The sequence below is a fragment of the Colobus angolensis genome, unplaced genomic scaffold (genome assembly GCF_000951035.1).
Source record: "Colobus angolensis palliatus isolate OR3802 unplaced genomic scaffold, Cang.pa_1.0 Scaffold176, whole genome shotgun sequence".
NCBI lineage: Eukaryota > Metazoa > Chordata > Mammalia > Primates > Cercopithecidae > Colobus > Colobus angolensis.
Window position 1 is genome coordinate 3,337,679 of NW_012114888.1, and position 23,998 is coordinate 3,361,676.

General features: G+C 38.0%; 1 protein-coding gene and 1 pseudogene across 3 annotated transcripts in view; both read right to left on the reverse strand.

Moving 5' to 3' along the window:
• LOC105509491 overlaps positions 1-7,850 on the reverse strand; it is a 15,758-nt pseudogene extending 7,908 nt beyond the window's left edge.
• The window catches only part of SLC9A7 (solute carrier family 9, subfamily A (NHE7, cation proton antiporter 7), member 7), a 137,842-nt gene that overhangs the window by 97,273 nt on the left and 16,571 nt on the right, over positions 1-23,998 (reverse strand). The gene's annotated exons all lie outside the window — the stretch shown is intronic.

Here is a 23,998-nt window from a genome sequence, read left to right on the forward strand (position 1 = left end):
AAACAAATTTACAAGAAAAAATCAAATAACCCCATCAAAAAGTGGGCAAAGGATATGAACAGACACTTCTCAAAAGAAGACATGGATGCAGCCAACAGACACATGAAGAAATGCTCATCATCACTGGCCATCAGAAAAATGCAAATCAAAACCACAATGAGATACCATCTCACATCAGTTAGAATGGTGATCATTAAAATGTCAGGAAACAACAGGTGCTGGAAAGGATGTGGAGAAACAGGAACACTTTTACACTGTTGATGGGATTGTAAACTAGTTCAACCATTATGGAAAACAGTATGGCGATTCCTCAAGGATCTAGATCTAGATGTACCATATGACCCAGCCATCCCACTACTGGGTATATACCCAAAGGATTATAAATCATGCTGCTATAAAGACACATGCACACATATGTTTATTGTGGCACTATTCACAATAGCAAAGACTTGGAACCAACCCAAATGTCCATCAATGATAGATTGGATTAAGAAAATGTGGCACATATACACCATGGAATACTATGCAGCCATAAAACAGGATGAGTTCATATCCTTTGTAGGGACATGGATGCAGCTGGAAACCATCATTCTGAGCAAACTATCAAAGGACAGAAAACCAAACACCGCATGTTCTCACTCATAGGTGGGAACTGAACAATGGGAACACTTGGACACAGGGTGGGGAACATCACACACTGGGGCCTGTCACGGGGTGGGGGTAGGGGAGAGGGATAGCATTAGGAGATATACCTAATGTAAATGACGAGTTAATGGGTGCAGCATACCAACATGGCACATGTATACATATGTAACAAACCTGTATGTTGTGCACATGTACCCTAGAACTTAAAGTATAGTAAAAAATATTTATCCAAGTGACTAAAATGGGTTAAACTAAAAACACAAATCCAATTAATATATGAGCATAATAAATAAAATAAAGAGCACAATAAATAAAAATAATAATTTTAAAAGTTGTTTGAGGAAAACCATAGAAAATAAGCTTAAAACTCTGTGCTTCTTGCTGACAAGAACAAAATGGAAAACACTAGAACAAACATAGGTTTCCTACTCTAGCTCAAGGTTCGATAACTCAAAAAAATATTTTGTTGGTCTTGTGCTCTAAGAAGAAACTATCTCAGGGTTTTGTGGAAATTGGGGGAGGGGGCCACGAAGGTCAATAGCCTTAATAACATTTTTCTCCTAAATGTGAAGGCATTCCATATAGGAGTAGCTCTAAGGGAAAACTAAAGACATAAAGTTAGTTTGGCTCGATAAGGGCAATTCCAGGAGTGAAAGGCTGCAGGGCAAAATAACATGGTCAAATCTTTCATTTCCTGATGTTTTGACTTAAATTATTTTTTGAGAAACTAGTAATATATTACTTAAGAATATTCCTCTCTCAACTACCAAAATTTTCAGCCAGCCTTCTGACAAGAACAAGATGAACAACAAACATGATTAAGGTCATTACTGAGGACCTCAATAGCTGGTAATGTAAAAGATCTATAGGCTACAGCTTCCAGGTATATTGGTTGTAATGATACTTGTTAAGAAAAATAAATCAAAGATCTTGACTTGCATATTCTTATCTGCTGAAGAGAAGTTCTATAATCACAGACAAGATTTTCCACAGAAAGCAACTCTGGTTCTAGGACTTGAGCAATTATTTGATTCAAGCACAAAAATTTAGTGCCACTGGGTAGCACCTCATCACCCCCACATCTTGTCCTTTCCCACTCCTGCCAACTCTACTTCTCAAGCATTTTCCTGGTCACCTCCTCTTCTCCTTATTATCATTACTCTGGTTCAAGCTCCCTGACTGGATTTTCTGCAATCGTTTCTTTAACTATCCCCCCTGCTTCTCCCCTGATTCCCCAATCATTCCTTCTCCATCAGCCACCAGACTAATTTCTCTGAACCACAAATGAGGCTAATTATGCCATGGCCCTGCTTAAAATTATTGAGCAGCTTCATCACCCATGGGAAAAAAAAAATCCAAGCTCCTTAACATGGCATTCAAGGCCCACAAAGCACTGGCATCTGCCAATTTCGCTTCCCACTGCCATTTGCCCCTACACATAAACATTCATATTCAACTCCTCAGAATTCCCCACATACACCTTGTATCCTCCTCTACCTGGCATTATCATCCTCCAAGACCTCTCTCACAGCCGTGGCAGAGAAGAGAAAAGAAGGGGACCCTAGTTGATGGAACTGATCATCCAAATAACCCTCGAGGATCACTGAGATGATATAGCAAAGCAAAATCACCTACATTTTTAGACTGCCAAGACTATATCCTGAATTTCCAGAATAAAACCTCTCAAAAAAGTGATAAAGGATCACATGAGTGGATGTTAACGGTGAGGTCTCACAGTACAACAAAATCCAAACTTAAGAACAAACAGGCTGAACAAAGGACTTCAAATCAGCATGCCCACAAAAGGATCACCTCTGGTCCTTATACATATAACTATATTAATCTGACTGCAATTATCTTTACGGTCATTTTTGAAAATACAATTTGATTTGAGGTGATCTTATAAAATTCCAGGGGATAATTCTTATTCTTAATAAAGTTTAATATAATAGTCTGCTGAAATTCAAGTGTTCCAATAGGTATGGTTCTTTCCACTTCTAAAATTAAATCACTTAATGAGAATTGCCAGAAACAGACTTCATTAGTACTTATCCACAATGGTAGAGAACACACAAGATACATTTGCACTGTTCTATTGTTATAAGCCAGTAGAAGAGTGGAATTTTCAAAGATGCAAATAGTTCCCCTCGGTCATATTACCCTGGATAGAAATTAGAGCTGCAAGCTAATAGGAGTCTGAGGGACAAGGACATGCCCCTCAGCCTGTGGTTTCTCTGGCTTCCAAAGCTAGAAGCAAAATATTCTTTTTTTTTCTGTTCTTCCAATCTATCTATTAAGCTTCCAAGAAATAAACACGTTTGCTTCAAAATTCAATTTCCTGTGGGGTTATCTTCAGATGCTGCATGGGTTTATTAGAATTAATCACAACACAGCACGGCTTCCAAAGTGAAGGCCCAGGGTTGACAAAATACCCTCCCTATCAGAGCTATCAACCCACCAAAGGCTATGGGGACTCTCTTGCAAACAATATTTGAGCAATCTCGAGGAATACAAGCAAAGGCCTTGCCTTTTTCAACTTCAGTCTAGAGCAGGTAGGGAGGGGTAGACCATAAATAAGTAAACAAAGAGAAAAGATGATTACGTATTGTGCTAAGTGCAGTTAGTGAAGGCAGTCGGCGATGTTTGCTAGCAAGATGTATTTTTTTTTCCATTTTGCTTCCCACATCTGCAATCAACATATAACTTCATGGTATGAACTATTAAACACATAGACACTAGAACAAACGTGAGTTTCCTATTCTAGTTCAAGGCTTGATAAGTTAAAAATCCATTTTGATGGTCCTGGGCTCTAAAAAACCACTCTTTCTCTCTGGGGTGTGTGTGTGTGTGTGTGTGTGTGTGTGTGTGTGTGTGTGTGTCTGTGTGTGTAGTGGCGAGCAGTGAGTACTAGGGTCAACAGCCTTAATAGCATGTTGCCCCCAAATGCAAAGGTGTTCCACATATAAGTAGCTATGAATGTGGGTTTCAAAACAAAAGCCTTAACTTAGAGTTTTATTATGTTTTAAAATCATCACTGTCTTAATGTGTAAACACCTGTTTAAGTCCTCTTAATAAGGGATAAATGCCTGTTTATGGCTTTTTGAAAATATAAACACAAGGATCCATAGCTTTTTTAAAAAAGACTTTGTTTCTATGACAATGTTTGTTAATCTAGCTAACTGAGTTACTTGCAGAAAAATGGAGAATAGAGAGTGATAGAGAGTTCTTCATGTACAAGTAAGCACTGTTGCTCCAAATACCTTAGTTACCTGAATTATTCTAAGGTTATTTGTAAAAACTAAAATTCCATGAGGCAGAGAATGACTTTTATCAAGCCCATTTATGATATTCGATTTCTGTATTACACATAAAGAATTGGACTATTAAAGAAAGTAACCAAATGAGAGATGGATGTTTAAAAATAACATTAGATGAGTGATTTGAGAACTCCAAAACTTTATGTGACTAAGTTATTTCTTCTCTGTGCCTGCAGGTCATTTTCACACTGGGATTGCAATTTATTAGATGCCATACACAAGTTCTATTGTGGGCTCCAAGCAGAGGTACAGGGAAAACCTCCAGAAGATTCTTCCTTAGTAAGCAGCAGGTAACATTCTGTAATTTTAGGCCACCACACAGAACCAATTGTCACAGCTTCTGTCACAGAGTGGGATGTGTCACGCTTCATTTGGTACAAAACATGACGATGAAAAAAACAACTTGATGAACCTATTTTAGCAGCCTCTGTTCAGCCAGCAGTGTGAGGAGCTGGAGTACTGTGACAAAGCATTAGGCTCCTTACAATACCAACCTAGAAACCAAATCACTACTTTGTAGCAAGAAATGAAAATCATGATGAAAAAGCTACAGTTGATCTCCCCACCCAGCAAAGGAAATATGGACAAAATACAATCACCACCACACATAACAAATGGACTTCATGTAAGGATTAATATAATGATTCATTGTAATATAAGGCTCATCTTCAAAAAGGAATGATTTGCTTCCTTTGCCATGACTAATGTGCCTGGGTGGGGCAGCCCGTGGTATAATTGACAATAAAATTTCTTCAAACAACAACAACAAAAAAAAAAAAAAAAGAAAGAAAGAAAAGAAAAGAAAAAAGAAAGCAAAAGCAAAAACACCACCACAAAGCAATGTCTGAATCCCAGAGAGCCCCAAATGCACACTCATTGCTCAGACTTGCCTGGGTTTCCTTCCAAAGAAAATTTACTCACTCTCCTATGGAAAGGCAAAGTAGGAGACTGCAGGAGCATCAAAGCCATGGACCCTGTCAACGATGCCAAGAGAAGGGGGAAATACACCTTCCAACCCCAAGAACTTTGGAGAGGGCGCTGTCTCAGTAGCAAGTGGGGGGTCAACAAATGTGATATGAGGCCCTAAAACCACAGCACAGGGCTTCCTTGGTATCAGGACAGGGGTACAAACCAAAGGGCAGGTGTTATATTCACCCACACACACCATAAGGAATCCATGCTTCCTGGAAACTGCCCAGTGATGTCACCCTGTGCAGCTGTAACCTGTGTGAGTGTTCTGACTCAGTCATCAACAATGACATTTTGGCTGGGCACAGTGGCTGATGCCTGTAATCCCAGCACTTTGGGAGGCTGAGGTGGGTGGATCACTTCAGGTCAGGAGTTCAAGGCCAGCCTGGCCAACATGGTGAAACCTCAGCTCTACTAAAAGTACAAAAAAATAGCTGGGTGTGATGGCACACGCCTGCAGTCCCAGTTACTTGGGAGGCTGAGGCAGGAGAATTGCTTGAACCCAGGAGGCAGAGGTTGTAGTGAGCTGAGATCACACCACTGCACTCCAGCCTAGGCAACAGAGTGAAACCTTCTCTCAAAACAACAACAATAGCAACAAACAATGACATTTTAAAAATGATTAATTCCACTTCTCTTTTTTTTGAAGCAGTTGCTTTTTTATTGTTAACAATCCCACATATGAGAATAGCCCATTGTGGTTAACAAGGTACTTATGACCATTACCTCAATTATTCCTCACAAAAGCTCTATGAGATTAGCATGATTTTACTAACAGGGAAACAGAAGTTTAGAGAAGTTGAATAGACTACTCAGTAGTTAGTAAATGGCAGACCCAGGGCCCAAGCCCAGATTGTCCCTTGCTCTTTCCTCACAATGGTTAATTTGGTTTCTATAGTGGAGTTATAGGCTGAAATGACATTAAAATTCTATTAAATTTGGTTTCCACAGTAGAGGTTTTAAGCTGAAGTGATATTATTAAAATTATATCCTTTTGAAAAATATTGAGTATAAATAAATGTCCTATACACTAAATATCAAGAAATATTCATTATTGATTACAAGTCAAGATGTAATACTGAGGGAACCATAGAATCAAAATACCCACTCATGATACAATAGTGGCAATTCCATTCCAATATTGGACACAGAAATGATTTGTTCACAAGACACAATAAAACCCATCAAAAAGGCAATCACTTTAACCAACCTATAATACCACAATAGAAAATGATTCTGAATCATAATATGAACAGCCCCAATAATCTCATCTTTGTCTTACCAATTTATCGGGTCATTTTGACACTGTAGAGTTACACTGTCATAGATTTTTAACATTCCATTTCCTTAGTTTTATTTCAAAGTATTACTAATGAATGAAAACAAGTCATACAAGCCAAAGATACTTTTAAACTAAGTGCAATTTTCATAAGAAAAAAAGGAATCAAATTTTAGTACAAAAAAAAGCATTTCCCAAGCAATGAGTCTCTTAATGGAAAAAATCAAAGAGCAATGTAATTAAACTTTCCTTCAAAGAAAGGAAAGAAACATAAATCTGTTATGGTAAATTTGGAAAGATAAATATTTCCTAGTCCCATAATATGTGTTTGTTTTAAAGATATACTTCAATGATGCTGATCTATGAAGCAGGGATCTGTGGCAATCCAAATTCATCCACCAGAAGAACTTCATCCTTGTTTTTTGTGTCAGTGGGAACACCTTCCGGAATTGCAGGTCATCTTCATCCAGTTCTGGGGTGCCATAACTGCGACTCAGTGCTTCTTGGATTTCATTTGCATCTTCCATCATATGCTCTAGGTGGATTTGTAAATCCTCAATCTGGTTGATTTTCACTTGCTTGTATGCCTTCTTCATTTCCTTTACTCCCAGTTTCATAGCATCAACCGTGGTCTTGGTGTCGTTCAATGACTGGATGGTATAATTGGCTTGTTACGTGTTGAATGGCTGTTGTTCAAGATTGCCCTGCTGCTGCTCATACATCCACTTTTACTTTAAAACTTGCAAGGCTTTCTGCTTAACCATATTCTTTGCAGGACCCTCTCTCATCTTCTTGATCTGATCCTTATACTTTACTAGCTCAGCATCCAATCGAGAAATCTTCTTGTCAATGGATTCTGCCCTGCTGTCCACCATGCCAATGCAGTCAGTCAGGCTGGGCGGTGGAGCCTTGGGGTTCCCTTCCCCGAAGAACTGGTTGATCTTGAGCAGCCGCAAAGAAACCCAAACACTGGAGCAAAACCGTAAACCACTTATTTCTTATGAGGAAGAACTGGGAAGAGAAGCTATAGGAATCAGAAGGGTTCAGAGCAGGGAGTCTAGAGGCAGACTGCCTGGATTTAAAGCTCAGCTTCACCATTTACTAAGCTATGTGACCTGGGCAAGTCACTCAACTTCTCTGTGCCTCAATTTTCTCATCAGGAAACTATAAATGGTATTGAGTTGTTAGAAGAATTAAATGAGTTAATATTTATAAAATGTCTGGAATGGGCCAGGAGCCATGGCTTACTCCTGTAATCCTAGCATTTTGGGAGGCCGAAGTTGGGAGGATCATTTGAGCCCAGGATGTTGGGGCTGCTGTGAGCCATGATCACACTACTGCTCTGCAGCCTGGATAACAGAGCAAGACCCTGTCTCAAAAATAAAATAATAAAAATAAATAAAATGCTTGGAATGCTGCTTGGCATATATAAGCACTGCTAAATTTTGTCATTTAAAATAAAAACTTTCAAAATGTTTAAACAGCTAAAAAGAGCTCCTGGCCCCATTCAGACCTCTCACCAGAGCTATAGCTGGAAGTTCTGTTCTTCCTTCTTCCCCAGACCATGTGCCAGAACTGCTGACAGGACTCTCAGTGCCTGTCCTGAAGGCAGATGATCCTCCCTATTCTCACCTTATCATTGCTGTAACCCTCATTCAGATCCCCCACAACCCCAAAACAAGTCCAGTTAGCCGAGTTCGTAATGCTAACCTTCCATTTCAAGGTGTCAGTGCAGTGGCACAGCTATGGTGATGAGATCAAAGTGGCAACCAGAGTCCCAAGACACACACTGGTTTCCATTTAATACAATATTTACTTACCTTTATATTAGGACACAGGAGAGGAAACCCATCAGGGACTGCAGCTTCATCTCAATGGGAGGCATGGCAGCTACCCAAGTCTACAGTTACTTCTGCCCCTCATCCACACAGGTCACATATGATTGCCACAGATGATGGGCAAGATGTTTGTGGATTTTGTTTGTTTGTTTAGAGACAGAGGCCTGCTCTGTCACCCAGGCTGGAGTGCAGTGGCATGATCTTGGCTCACTGCAAGCTCCGCCTCCCAGGTTCACACCATTCTCCTGCCTCAGACTCCCGAGTAGCTGGGACTATAGGCGCCTGCCACATGCCCAGCTAATTTTTTTGTATTTTTAGTAGAGACGGGGTTTCACTGTGTTAGCCAGGATGGTCTCGATCTCCTGACCTCGTGATCCGCCCGCCTCGGCCTCCCAAAATGCTGGGATTACAGGCATGAGCCACCGCGCCCGGCCTTGTTTGTGGATTTTGTTGATGAAGAAAACCACAGCCCCTTTTCCTGTCAATCTTTTATACCACCCTCAGGCATGCCAAATGTCCCCATGCCAATCTACAGTTTCCCAGTGGAGGGGCAGCTCCATGTGACAACCAAGGCAGGCACAACAGCCCCCAATTATCTTAACTCTTACTGTTTTCAATGACATAGAGCATAGGAGGCCAGGGTCACTCCCAGGTAGGCCTAAATCAGCCCAAGCCTTCACTCATGAATGCCAATTCACTTTTTAATGGAAAGAAGCCTTGGGCCCCACAAGGGCAATCAAGGTCCCCCACAATCTATTGCCTGAATATGTTTCCTGTCTCATCTCCTACAACTGATCCCCACATACCCTAAACTCAGCCACACAGCCTGCCTCACCCTTTGGCTCACTGTGCACAGTTGTGTTCCACTCAAGAGTGTCAACTCAGGGGCAGAAACCTTTTATTTTCTCTTCCCATCACCTGGTGTCCCAACACAATCTCTTAAACACTAAAAATTCAGCAAAATCTTAACTGCATTTAAGCAAATGAAGCTGGGTCACAATTACTCTGGTATAGTGAAAGAAAGTCATGGAATTTTAAAAGTTCCAATGTCTGGATGACAGTGATCCTTATACACATGAAATGTTAAAGGCCACAAGCCTCATCCAAACCACTCTCTTGATTCCATAGGAGGAGGAAGATATCCCAGAGGGATCGCAAAGCTAATTTCTTAATAACTCCCTTTGCATAATGTTCCCATAGCCATCCCTGTGAGTAGGGCCTGTGTCCCTGTACAACAAATAGTCAGCAAATGCTTGGGTAGCCAACATATGACTTAGTCTTGTGAAAAATTATGATTGCGCTTGAGTCTCTTTATGGAAAGATTTAAAACTGTACTTAATGCCAAAACAAACACAAAGAACCAGCCAATATAAACTAGGGATATCCCAAAGCTTGACTTAGGCAAAAATCATCTCTGATCTTCAGAAGTAACTGAACGTCCCCTGCAATATCATTTTTGGTATTCCTTAACTGTTAGTGACCAATTATTGCACGATGGCACAGTGACCAGCGTAACAATCTGAGTAATATAAAAAGTGTACCATTTGTATTTATTAAGTCTATATGTAAGATGGAGTAAAAATTGTATTAATCTATTGAGAGATATATTTATCTTTATTATTGTAAGAATAAAGTACCAATTAATGACTGTGAGAGCTGTTAATTTGATATACAAAATAGTTAACCTATTAAGAATGTATTAAGATAAAGACGAAAAGCACAAACCATAAAGGAAAAAATAACTGATAAACAGGACTTTGTCAAAAACTTAAAATTTCTGTTCTTCAAAAGACACAGTTCAGGAAATGAAAAGACAGGCCATAGACAGGTAGAAAATATTGCATACCATGTATCTGACAAAGGATTGGTATCCAGAAAATATAAAATACACAACTCAATTAGACAAAAAAAGATAAATTTAAAATGGGCAAACAAGTACAAACAGAGACTTCAAAGAGGATATATGGATGGCAAATAGGCATGAGAAAAGATATTCAACGTTATTAGTCAATAGGGAAATGCAAATTAAAACAATAAGATACCATTTCACACTAGAAGGGATAAAATTTAAAATTCCTAAATAACAAAAGTTGGTAAAGGTGTGGAACAATTGAAAAGCTTATACATTGCTGATGGAAATGAAAAATGTTCAGATATTTTGAAAATGATTGCCAGGTTTTTAAAGTTAAACATACACTTACCATGCAACCAAGGAATCTCACCTTGGGTATTTATTCCAACAGAAATGAAAACCCGTGCCCACACAAAGACATGTAAGCAAATGTTCATAGCAGCTTTATTTATAATACTTCATAACTGAAAACAACCCAAATGTTCAATGAATGGCAAATATATAAGTAAACTGTGATATATCCAGACAATGGAATATTACTCAGCAATAAAAAAGGAACAAACTATTGATACACATTATATCACAGATGAATCTCAAAAGCATTATGCTAAGTGAAAGAAGCTAGAAAACAAAAGGTTATCTAATACATGATATTCTAAAAATGGCAAAACTATAGAGACAGAAAACAGATCAGTAGTTGCCAAGAGCTAGGGTAGGAGAAGGGCATGTTCTGCAAAAGCAGATTTCCAGGGGGATAGAAATGTTCTATTATCTTGATTTTGGTGGTGGTTACACAAGTGTACGCAGTGTCAAAACTCATTGAACTGTATATTTAAAAGAAAAGAATTTTGTTGTATGTAAATTATACCTCAATAAACCTGGCCTTTAAAAGGGGAATACATTTAAAAATAGGTAAACAGCCAGTGAATATTTGAGTGAATTAATGAATGAAGAGTGCAATAGTTAAATAACTTAAGGAAAAACAATATATTTGGTTAAGCCAATAAATACCTAAAAATTTAAGTAACAATACAAGATACAATAATAGATATTAGATTATAACATAATTCTAGTCTTTGTAGAATTGTTTGCTGCATTAACATTTATAACATTGCAAAAGAAACTTTTAGAGTGGCATTTAATTTCTAGTTATTTCTTTGGTATGACACATATACAATCTAATGAACTCACATGCAATCTAGCAACTGATGGTGCCGAGAAATTATCTCTTGCTGGCTGGGCGTGGTGGCTCATGCCTGTAATCCCAGCACTTTGGGAGGCCAAGGTGGGTGGATCACCTGAGGTCAGGAGTTCAAGACTAGCCTGAACAACACAGCAAAATTCCATCTCTACTAAAAATACAAAATTAGCTGGGCATGGTGGTGGGCGCCTATAATCCCAGCTACTCGGGAGGCTGAGGCAGTAGCCTTGAACCAGGGAGGCAGAGGTTGCAGTGAGCCAAGATCACGCTACTGCACTCCAGCCTGGGTGACAGAGTGAGACTCCGTAAAAAAAAAAAAAAAGAAGAAGAAAGAAAAGAAAAAGGAAAGAAAGAAAAGAAATTATCTCTTGCCTTCAATGTCAAACTTTAAAAAGATGATTCCTGAAATTTTTAATAAAATTGCAATAATATATTTCTGAATAAAATTGCAGATTTATTTAACTCAGAGGTTCATTTTAAGTTGGTGATATTTTGGTTTGGATAAATACTTATTTTTAATCCTTGCCATTCAACATTTAGCTAAAATAGTTATTCAGTAGCTAATCAGTTAACTTTCAGGGCTTCAAGTTCTGGTTCATGCTCAGCCTGCCTCCACTAAACCAATGTCAAAATAAACTCTGGGGTTCAGCCTTCATACCCTTTAAGGACTTATGATAAACTCACCATTACATCCAATATTTACACTAGAAATCCTAATCAATCTTCACAATGTTGATTTCTCATATTAATTTTCAAGATAATTCATTGCAAGACAGAAATATAGTAAGAATCACTTGAAAACTTTCAGAAAATATCCCGGGCTATGAAAATGAGGGTAAAAAAATGAAAAAAATGGGGCTAAGCACAATCTTTTTTAAAAAAGAAAATAAAGGAAATCCAGAACAACAATAGAGGTTAAAGACATAATGGATGAAGCTGGATGTGGTGGCTCATGCCTGTAATCCCAGCACTTTGGGAGGCCAAGGCAGGAGGATCACCAGAGCTCAAAAGTTCAAGACCACCCTGGGAAACAAAGTGAGACGTGGTCTCCTCAAAAAATGAACAAAATTAGCTGGACAGAGTGGTGCATGCCTATAGTCCCAGCTACTCAGGAGGCTGAGGTGGGAGGACTGCTTGAGCCCAGGGGGTCAAGGCTGCAGTGAGCCCAGATCACACCACTGCACTTCAGCCTGGGCGACAGAGCAAGACTGTCAAATAATAATAATAATAATAATAATAAATATATATATATATATAATGGATGAGAAGATATATATATATAATGGATGAGAAGACCTTGTTTATAATAGTATCAAAAATATAAAATATCCAGGAATAAACTTAAGAAATGTACAAAACTTAAGTGGAAAACTCAAAAACACTCCAGAAGAACACAAAAGGTTTTAATCAATGGAAAGTCACAGGAGGTCTTTGAATAGGAAGAGTCAACATTCATAAAAATGATTCTCCCACTTCGACTCATAAATCCAATGCTATCCAATAAAAATACCAATAGGCATTTGGACAGAAAATAGGCAAATTAATTTTAGAGTCATACACAAAACTAAACAAACAAGAAGAACCCGGAAAACTCAGGGGGAAAAAAAAGCAATGAGAAGCCACTAGCCCTACCAGATTTTAAAATATGCTCTAAAGTCCATAACAAATTGGTACTGTGGTATTAATTCATGAATACAGAAATACCAATGGACCAGAACAGAAAGTCCAGAAATATATATAGATAGTCAGTGGATGAAAGAGAAGGCATCTCAAATCAGTGGGGTCAATATGGACATTTTAGTCACCAGTGTTGGGACAATTTGGTGGCCATTTGGTGGGGAATATCTTTCTAATGATAAAGTCCAGGCATCTTAAAAAAAAAAAAAATGGGCCAGGTATAGTGGCTCATGCCTGTAATCCCAGCACTTTGGGAGGCCAAGGTGGGAGGATCACTTGAGGCCAGGAGTTTGAGGGCAGCCTGGGCAACATAGCCATTCCCCATATAAAAAATAAAAAAAATTAAAATAAAATAAAAATTAGCCAGGTGTGGTGGTGTGCAACTGTAGTTCTAGCTATTTGTGAGGCTGGAGCAGGAGGACTGCTTGGGCCCAGGAGTTTCAGATTGCAGTGAGCTATGATTATACCACTGCAATCCAGCCTGGATGACAGAGACCTTATCTCTAAAAAATAAAAATTTAATAAAAAATTAAAAATAAAAAAACTGAAGATTCTGACCACTTGATAGTTACAACAAACTTCTAAGAAGGAGGAAATACATAAGCAAAGCAAAAAAGGAAAAACTCAAAAAACATTTGCAATTCATCACAGATAAAGGGCTAATCTCTGTAATATACAAAAAACTCCTAGGACTCAAGAAAAAAGATAAGCCCATGGGAGCAGGGGTGGAAATAGACAAAGAATATAAGTAGGCAATTCACAGAAAAAAAAATACAAATGGCCCTTAAACTTTTAAGAAGATATTCATCATTACTTATAAGAGAAATGCAAATTAAAATGACACTGAGGGCTGGGTGTGGTGGCTCATGCCTGTAATTCCAGCACTTTGGGAGGCTGAGGCGGGTGGATCACTTGAGGTCAGGAGTTTGAGACCAGCCTGGCCAACATGGAGAAACCCCTATCTCTACTAAAAACACAAAAATTAGCCAGGCATGGTGGTGGGCACCTGTAATCCCAGCTACTCAGGAGCCTGAGGCAGGAGAATTGCTTGAACCTGGGAGGCAGACGCTGCAGTGAGCCGAGATCACACCAGTGCACTCCAGCCTGGGCGACAGATTGAGACTCTGTCTCAAGAAAAGAAAAACAAAATCCGGAAGTTTGATAACACACCCTGTTGGCAAGAAGATGGGGAAATAAGCACTTTCATATATTGTGGAGGAAGTAAAAAATGATACAACTTCTAGTGAGAAGAATCTGGCAATGTCATCTAAAATTGCAAATGCATATACCTTTTAATCTAACAGTCCCACTCCCAGGAATCTATTCTACAAATACACCCGCACATACATAAGATGCTCAAGGTTTCCTGCTACAGTATTGTTTGATTACTGTAAGAAACAACCCTAGGGCCCACCAACAAAGGACTAAATTATGGTATATCCACACAATAGAAGACCATTCAGCTATGAAAGAAAAGAATGAAGAATACCTCTTCGTACTAATATGCCAAAATCTCTAGGACAAATTAAATGAAAAACATAAGGTGCGGTACAGAATGCATGGTATACTACCTTTTGTCAGAGAAAAGGTGGAAATTAGCACATATATTTGTATTCGCTTTTATTTATGTAAAGAAACACTGAAATGACAAACATCTAAGAAAAGTGGTTACTACAATGTTAAGGAGAAATGGAGAGTTGGGGGTGAGGTATACCTTTTCAATCTGTCCTTTTTAAATTTGCTTTTATATGTAGACCATGTAAATGTATTAACTGCTCAAAATGTTTAAAATATTGACAAAAAAGACTCAGGAAGTACAAAAATAGGCAAGACTAAACAATACATTATTAAGGGCTATATACACATGTTATAAACCTAAAAAAGACTATTTGCTGCTATCCATAGCAATGAATTGGTTGCTAGCAGATCTGCCTTACAGGAAATACTAAAGGAAGTCTTTTAGGTAAAAGGAAATGATACTAGACAATGACTCAAAGCCACACAAAGAAATTAAGAGCACTGGAAAATGTAAAAAATATGAGTAACTATAAAAAACTATATACATATATACATTTTTCTCTTCTCTAAACTCTTAAGAAGACATAAAACTGAATTAAACATAATTACAATGCTGTATTGTTAGGGTTGTAGCATATATAGATGATACATATTTTATGATACTAGCATGATGGAGGGATGTGGTAATGGAGCTAGAATCAAAGAAAGTTTCAATATTTTACTGGAATTAAATTAGCATCACACTCAAGTAGACTGAGATTAAGTTCAGATGACTATTGTAATCCCTAGAGCAACCACTATGAAACTAACACAAAAATATAGTGGAAAAAACACAAAGGAATTAAAATGGTAAACGAGTACTCTCTCTCCCACACACATGGAGACAGTGAAAAAGAAACAAAGAATCAAAACTTACATGAAATATATAGAAAATAATAGCAAAACTGCAGATATAAATCCAACCATACGAATACTTACATTAAATGGGACTGGACTAAACATTGCAATCAAAAGGCAGCAAGTGTCACACTGGGGAAAAACCCAAGATTGCACTGTATGCTATCTAAAAGAGGCACATTTTAGATTAGGGCTTCTCAACCTTAGCACCACAGAAATTTCAGGCTGGATAATTCTTTGTCGTAAGGCCTCTCCTGTGCATCATAGGATATTTAGTAGTAGCCCTGGCCTTTATTCATTAGATGTCAGTAGCTGCCATGCAGGCGTGACAACCAAAAATATTTGCAGCTATTGCCAAATGTCACAAGGGGGCTAAATTGCTTGGAGCCACTACTGTAGATTAAAACACACACACACACACACACACACACACACACACCCCGGTTGAAAGTAAAAGGACTGGAAAACATATGCCAGGTAACACCAACCATAAAAGCACTAGAGTAACTACGTTTGTATCAGACGAAATAGACTTTAGACAATAAATATTATAGACAGAAAGACCCTTCATCATAATGTCATCAGGAAGATATAAAAATTATTAAAGTAGACACATCTAAAAACAGAATACCAAATCACTGAAGCAAAAATGAACAGATTTTAACATTTCAGTCTTCGTTTATCTGGGAATGTCATTATTTCACACTCAATTTTTAGTGTAAATCTTCATTACTTTTGTTCCTTTAATTGCTGACAGGTCTACAATGTTCCCTGTGCTGGCAGGGACCTGATGAGTTATTAAGGATCTGGAAGTCTTCAGGTGGCTGAGACTCTTCTACAAGAAATGGCCAAACTGGCCACGGTCATTTTTTTTTTTTTTTTTTGGCATCACCACACTTACTGTTTTTATAAAAATCAATTTTATTGATTTTTATTTTTTATGAATTTTATGAATTTTATTCATATCCCACACAATTCACCCAATTTAAGCATACAATTCAATGATTTTTAGTAAATTTACCAAGTTATGCAACCAACAACACAATCACTCCAATAAGATCCCTGGTATCCATTAACAGTAAATACCAGTTTTCCACCTCCAGCCCTCGGCAACCATTAATATACTTTGTTTCTACATATTTGCCCTTTCTAAACATTTCATATAAATGGAACCACACAGTGGCTGATCTTCTGTGCATGACTTCTTTCATTTAGCATAATGTATCTAAGTCTTTATATTTAAAGTGGGCTTTTTTTTTGTAGACAGCTTATAAGTTGTATCTGCTTTTTAAAATCCAATCTGATGATCTCTGTCTTTTAGATGATTCACATTTTCACATTTAAAGCAACTATTTATATGGAGGGTCAAAATCTACTATCTTGTTAGTTGTTTTCTATTTATTCAGTTTGTTCCTTTTTTCCTCCTTTTTCTGCTTTCTCTCGGTTTTATTGAGTTTTTTTATTATTCAATTTATCACCTCTATTAACATTATTTATACCTCTTTTTTAACTTTTTAAATAGTTATCCTAGGGTTTACAATACGTTTTTAAATAATCTCAGTTCAAATAATATAGCCACTTCACAAGGAGCATAGGACCTTATAACAGTATTTTACCAATTCCTCCTTCCCATCTTTGTGCCATTGTTGTCATACATTTCACTTTTGCATATGCTATAAACACACAACACATTTTTATAAATTTTATTTTTTAAAAATCACTTATTTTTAGAACAATTAAATATTTAAAAGATTTTATCTTCACTTACTTCATTTCTGACATTCTTTGATTCTTTTTGTAGATCCAGTTTTCCAAATTATATCATCTTTTTTCTGCCTGAAGAATTTCCTTTAACATTTCTTGTAGAGTGGGTCTGCTGGCAATAAATTCCCTCAGTTTTTGTTTGTCTCAAAAAGTCTTTTTTTCTTCTTCATTTGTGAAGGACATTTTCACTGGATATAGAATTCTGGGTTGACAATTTCTTCTGTCAACACTTGAAAGAAGCCACCCCACTGTCTTCTTGCTTGCATGGTCTTTTACTGAAAAGTCTGCTGTATTTCTTATCCTTTTCCTCTGTACATAGTGCTTCCTCCCCTACTCCTCCCCCAACCCCCTTCCTGCACCCAGACACCTTGTCTTTAGTTTTAAGCAGTTCAAATGTGATATGCCTGGGTATCTGTTTGTTGTTTTGGTATTTATCTTGCTTGGTGTTCTCTAAAGTTCTTGGATATGTGGTTCGGCATCTGTCACTAATTTTGGAAAACTCTCAGCAATTATTTCTTCTAATATTTCTGTCCCATTCTCATTCTCTCTCTTCCTCACAAGATTCTAATTATGTGAATGTTATACCATTTGACATTGGTACTCTTCTCTTGGATATTCTGATTATTTCACTTTTTGCCTTCCAATATCTTTAAGTTCATTGACTTTTACAGTCCAGTAAAGGTATTCTTCATTTGTTACTGTATTTTTTGTTTCTAGCATTTGAATTTGATTTTTTTTCTTTTATTTTCCATCTCCGTCCTAAAATTACTTATCTGATCTTGCATGTTATCTACTTTTTCCATTAGAGCTTCAAAAATATTAATCATAGTTGTAAAAAAAATTATCTAATAGTTCCAACATCTGTGTCATACATGAGCCTGGTTCTGGTGATTGCTTTGTCTCTTGCCTTTTCTTGCCTTTTTGGTCTCGTAATGTATTTCGGATGGTCAGACATTTTGTATCAAAATGGTACTGAGGTAAATACTTTTTATACTTGAAGATGAGTATACCTTTTTTCTGATAGGCCTTTAGCATTGAGGTTTGTATTAATATAATCAGGAGGTGGGCTAGGTTTGAAGATTATTATTTCTATGGTTATGCTCAGGGCCTCAAGAGTCTTCAAATTCCTGTACTGATAGCTTGTTTTTACGGCATTAGGGTAATTTGCCACACGGTTTTTCTCAATGTCTTCCCCTCACTTGGTTTTGGGTCTCCATATTTGACTTTTAAGTTTCTGTACTGCACCCCAAAGAGAATCTCTCTTTTGCGGTTCCCCAGGCCTTATTCCATTGTTATTTTTTATTTGATGCTTGTTAGCTTTGTAGTAGGGAGGTGGGAAATGGAGGTATTCTCTGATATTCTGATTAATTTGCAATATTATGCAGATACTGTGAACCTGGGTCTTGGGGTTGTGGCTTTCACAAGCATTCCTGATCCTCCTCCAAACACAATGCCAGGTTTACCAGGCATTCATTTTCTTTCCCAAGAAAGTAGAGCTTCTTTCTTTTTCCTCTTCTCCTTCCCCAGTTACAGTGGGTTTCCACCAGTACTCTCACTTTCTGTTACCTTATTCCTGCAGATTAAGACTTTTGTTCCTTAGGGAGATGGAGAGATATCTAGGCAGATTTTGGCAGTGGCTTTTGTTCTTCTAACCCAGCCAAGACACAAGAAAAACTTTCTTAGGATTCTCCCTGATCTTCCCTGTGAGTACCTGGCAGGAATCCTGGAGGAAAAGCCTGTAAGAGGGCGAGAAACCCCTATATCTGTGATCCCCAACTTTAAGCAATTCATTACAAATTTCTGGTTTAATCTTCTTACTGGTTTATATGCCATTCAACAGTATCTGTCACAGGTAAGCAAATGTTCAGGTCCTGTTTCTTTCTGCAGTGGTACCTGTCTCTCTCGTGATTTTGAGTTAATCATTTGCCCTAAAATCTCCATTTCTTCCTAGGTTCAGAAAAAGTCATTAATTTTCCATTTGTCCAGCTTCTTCTTGTAAGGATAACAGCTCTGCATGCCACGTATCTAGGCTGAAACCAGAAGTCTCTTTATTAGTTTTTCAAGCTTTATCAGCCTTTTCCCACAAGGATTGGATATATGAAATACTGAAAGATTGCATCAAGCAAATTACAATGCATTAGGTAATAACTCACTGAATATTTTGTTAATCAGTTATACAGAGAAAGTTTGGGACTGGGTGCAGTGGCTCATGCCTGTGAGACTGAGGTGGGAAGATCACTTGAGCCCAGGAATTCAAGACCAGCCTGGGCAATATAGTGAGACCTCATCTCTACTGAATATCAAAAAAATTAGCCTGGCCTGGTGGCACACGTCTGTAGTCCCAGCTCCTCAGGAGGCTGAGGTGGGAAGATCACTTGAGCCCAGGAATTCAAGACCAGCCTGGGCAATATAGTGAGACCTCATCTCTACTGAATTAAAAAAAAAAAAAAAAAAAAACTAGCGAGTGTGGTGGCATGTACCTATAGTCCCAGCTACTCGGGAGGCTGCGGTGGTAGGGTCACTTGAGCCCAGGAGGTGGAGGGTGCAGTGAGCAGAGATCACACCACTGCACTTCAGCCTGGGAAACAGAGTGAGACCCTGTCTCAAAAAAAAAAGGAAAAAGATAAAAGAAAGAAAAGAAAAGTTTGGAAATCTATAGTATTAATATCCAATCAAGAATTGTGATCAATTTGAAATAACTAATAGTCTCACCTGAGTTGTTATAATTCAAAGACACAACTTGTTTTCGTTAACTTATATGTTCTTGTAACACATAAATGCTTGATGTCCATTTGGCCTTTTGAAGCAGAAAAAACTGCTCAAACTTATATCATCCCTTGACCTTGTGTCACTGGCCAGGCCAAGCCCTCCATACCAGCAAGGGCTTAATTACAGGACTCCTGTGGATATGTCCTCTTTTACAGAAACCCAACTCTAATTAGGAATTTTTCAAGAACTGCCGGAATTATAGAAATTGAAGAAACATTACTATAAAACCAAATAGCATTGCCTGGCATGGTGGCTCACGCCTGTAATCCCAGTACTTCGGGAGGCCAAGGCAGGTGGATCACCTGAGGTCAAGAGTTCGAGACCAGCCTGGCCAACATGGCAAAACCTCATCTCTACTAAAAACACAAAAATCAGCCAGGTGTGGTGGCACGTGCCTGTAGTCCCAGCTACTCAGGAGGCTGAGACAGAAGAATTGCTTGAGCCCAGGAGGCAAAGGTTGCAATGAGCCGAGATCATGCCACTCCACTGCAGACTGGGTGACAGAGCAAGACTCCGTCTCAAAAAAACAAAACAAACAAACACCAAATAGCATTGATTCAGAGAGATTAGTACCCACCTCGGGCACAGTTTCTCTGTCTAAACTCATCAAAAAGAGGCCTGGAGATACCAGGGTATCACTGTTAATGTGGCTCTCTGAAAAAAGGCATTGTCACAGAAATACCTACCATTTTGCCTATAAAGATTAATGTGTATATTAAATTACAATGTTGCTTACACTATAAAAAGTGTTCTTCCTTCTATCTCCATATGTACTGCCACTTCCTCTCCCTAAATAATATATACTAATTCAATAAAACAACAATGACAGATAAGCTTACAAAATAGCTGATGTGAGGTTTTTTAATGCATATGCTTAATATTTTAAGTGGGAAGTTTGTCATAATTACCTCATCCCATCCTACAGGCATATATTACCACAGCAATTCCAGCTTGTGCCTCAATACCTGATTTCCTTTCCCCCTGAGTTTGGTGACAGACATATTAGTTCTTCTTGACCCTGACCACACAGCTTTTTTCCTCCCTTCCAGATTGTATGTAGGTATTGAATATACTACACACCAGAATAGGCATTCACTCTGAAGAAGGATCTTCATGCTAGTCTTGGCCCTTGGATCCATTTTATACCCTTTCTTGCTCTGCACATGTCACAGGGGAGAGGGGAGGAGTGACACTCTCTCTCTCTCTCTCTCTCTCGGTGGCTATGTGTTCTCCATGGCTGAAGCTCCCACCAGACAGCCCTCCGACCAGGTCCCAACAGCCCTCACAATAGTTCCAGTTCTTGCTCGGCAACATCATTCCCGGGCTCTGGTAATACTACCTTCTTCCTGTGTCAGCCCTAGGGATGACAGTAGCTTTCTGCTGTTGCTCATCTTTAGCTTGCTTCAACACACTCTATTTGACTTCTCAGCTCTTCCAATGCCTTGGTAAACAGTTGTTTCCTACTGAACTACCTGCCTCTTTTTCTCTGACTGTGCTGGGAGGACTTCATCTGCCATAACAGACCTCCACTCTTTACCAGATTTTCCCACAATGGATAAAAATCACTACAGTATTACCACCTCGTCTGTGTCTCTCTGCAGTGCCATCATAAACACTCAGCATAACACTGCCATTGAAAACAGACAATTGTCTTATTCATACCACTGGGGAGAATCACTCTGGCTCATTCATAGCCTACTCTATTAATGAATGCAATCTTTTCTTTCCCCCTAGTTCTCTCAGCAGCAAAAATGTACAGCAGTCAACAGAGTCCTAGACTAGAAAAAGATAGTCCATAGTAGGCTTGTTTTAAATCTGTATTTAAACATATTTAAATATACTTAACTGTATGAACATACACACACACACACACACAAAGTCCACAGTTCAAGAAAAATAAATACCAAAGGACACAGTGTATGTATATGGGGATTACAACAACAAGAAAGATCAAAACACATTTATAAAATTAAAGCTTCCCTAAAGGCCATATATGACAAACCCACAACTAACATCTTACTGAATGGGGAAAAGCTGAAAGCCTTTCCTCTAAGAACTGGAACAAGACAAGGATGTCCACTTTCGCCATTCCTACTCAACATTGTACTGGAATTCCTGGCCAGAGTAATCAGAAAAGAGAAATAAATAAAAGGCATCCAAATTGGAAAAAAAGTCAAATTATCCCTCTTGGCAAATGACATAATCTTATATTTAGAAAAACCTAAAGACTCCACCAAAAAACTCTTAGATATAAACAAATTCAGTTTATTTGCAGGATACAAAATCAGCATTAAAAAGCAGTAGCAGTTCTATATACCAATCATATATTGTAATATATACATTGTACATGTATATGTATACATTATAATGAACTAACAGAAAAAGAAATCAAGAAGGCAACCCCACTTACAATAGCCACAAACAAATAAACAAAACCTACAGCTAACTTTAACGGTGAAAAATTTTGCTTTCCCCAAAAATCAGTAACAGGATAGGGATGTCCTCTATGGCCCTACCACTTCTAATTCAACACTGTACTAGAGGTTCTAACCAATGCAATTAGGCAAGAAAAAGGGAATCAAAGTCAACCGGATTGCAAAGAAGGAAACAAAACTGTCTTTATTCACAGATAACATGATTGTCTATGTATGAAATATGCCCAAAAAAAGCTACTAAAACGAACAAGTAAGTTTAGTGAGGCTACAGGATACAAAACTCATACATAAAAATTAGTTGTATTTCTATATATTAGCAATGAACAACTGGAAATTGAAATTATGAAAATAATATCAAATGTAATACCATCAAAAATGTGAAATACTTAAGGATAAGTCCATTAAATATGTGTAAGACATGTACATTGAAACTATAAAACATTTTTGAGATAAAGAAGTCCTGGCCGGGCGCGGTGGCTCAAGCCTGTAATCCCAGCACTTTGGGAGGCCGAGACGGGCGGATCACGAGGTCAGGAGATCGAGACCATCCTGGCTAACACGGTGAAACCCCGTCTCTACTAAAAATACAAAAACTAGCCGGGCGAGGTGGCGGACACCTGTAGTCCCAGCTACTCGGGAGGCTGAGGCAGGAGAATGGCGTAAACCCGGGAGGCGGAGCTTGCAGTGAGCTGAGATCCGGCCACTGCACTCCAGTCCGGGCGACAAAGCGAGACTCCGCCTCAAAAAAAAAAAGTCCTAAGCAGAGAAATGCAATTTTATGGATCAGAAAATCCAATACAGTAATAATGTCCATTTTCCTCAAATTGACTAACAGATTCAACACAATTCCAATTCAAGTACCAGCAAGACATTCTGCAGGTAGAGACAACCTGACTCTAAAATGTATATGGAAAGGCAAAGGAACTAGAACAGCTAAAATAATTTTCAGAAAGAGTAAGGTTGGAAGATTCATACTACCCAATTTTAAGACCCTCTGTAAAACTGCAGTAAGAAAGATGGTGTGGTATTGGCAAAGAGCTAGATACACAGATCAGTGGAATAAAATAGAAAGTCCAGAAACAGATCCACACAAATATGGACAATTGATTTTTGACAATGTTGTGACAGTAATTCAGTGAAGAAAAGATTGTCAACAACAATCTTCTGGAACAAAAGAACATCAAACATATTGGAACAATTGAACATCCATACATAAAAAAAAAACTCAACCTAAACCTCATACCTTCTACAAACATTAACTCAAATCATAGATCTAAATATAAAATGCAAAACCATAAAACATTTAGGAGAAAATTTTCTCTACCTGGGATTATATAGCTTTAGACATGACACCAAAAGCATGATAAATAAAAGTTGATAAATTGGACTACATCAAAATTTAAAAGTTTTGCTCCCCAAAAGATATGGTTAAGACACTAAAAAGAAAAAAAAACCCAAAAGCTAGGAGAGAATATTTGCAAATTACACATCTAACAAAGTACTTCCATCAAAGTATATAAAGAACACTTGAAACTCCAAAGTAAGAAAATCAACAGTACAATTTAAAGACGGGAAAAAGACTCAGTCATTTCACCAAAATATGTAAATGACAAATAAGTACATGAAAATATATTCAACATTAGGGAAATATAAATTAAAATCACAATGAGATACCACTATTAATCTATTAGAGTGGCTAAAATTAAAAATGCTAACAATACCAAGTTCTAAAGAGAATGTGGAGCACTAAACTCTTACATGTTGTTAGATGGAATGTACAGTTGCTCTAGAAAACAGTTTGGCAGGTTTCTTATAAAGTTAAACATATGCCTACCTT